Raw genomic sequence first — 316 nt, forward strand, 5'->3', positions numbered from 1 at the left:
GTGGAGGAATTGATGGGTGGATGGGTGGATGTGTGGATGGTTGGGTGGGAGGATGGTTGAGTGGAGGAATTGATCGGTGGATGGGTGGGTGGATCTGTGTGTGGATGGGTGGATGGCTGGGTGGGTTGGTTGGTGGCTGTGTGGATGAATGGGTGGGTGGATGGGTCTACAGATGGGTGGATGGGTGGAGGAATTGATGGGTGGATGGGTGGTTGGATGGGTGCGTGGAGGAATTGAAGGGTGGATGGGTTGGTGGATGGGTGGGTTCGTGGGTGGATGGGTTTACGGATGGGTGGATGAGTGGAGGAATTGATGG

Source organism: Fukomys damarensis, unplaced genomic scaffold, assembly GCF_012274545.1.
Source record: "Fukomys damarensis isolate Sample0158 unplaced genomic scaffold, DMR_v1.0_HiC HiC_scaffold_29, whole genome shotgun sequence".
Taxonomy (NCBI): Eukaryota; Metazoa; Chordata; class Mammalia; order Rodentia; family Bathyergidae; genus Fukomys; species Fukomys damarensis.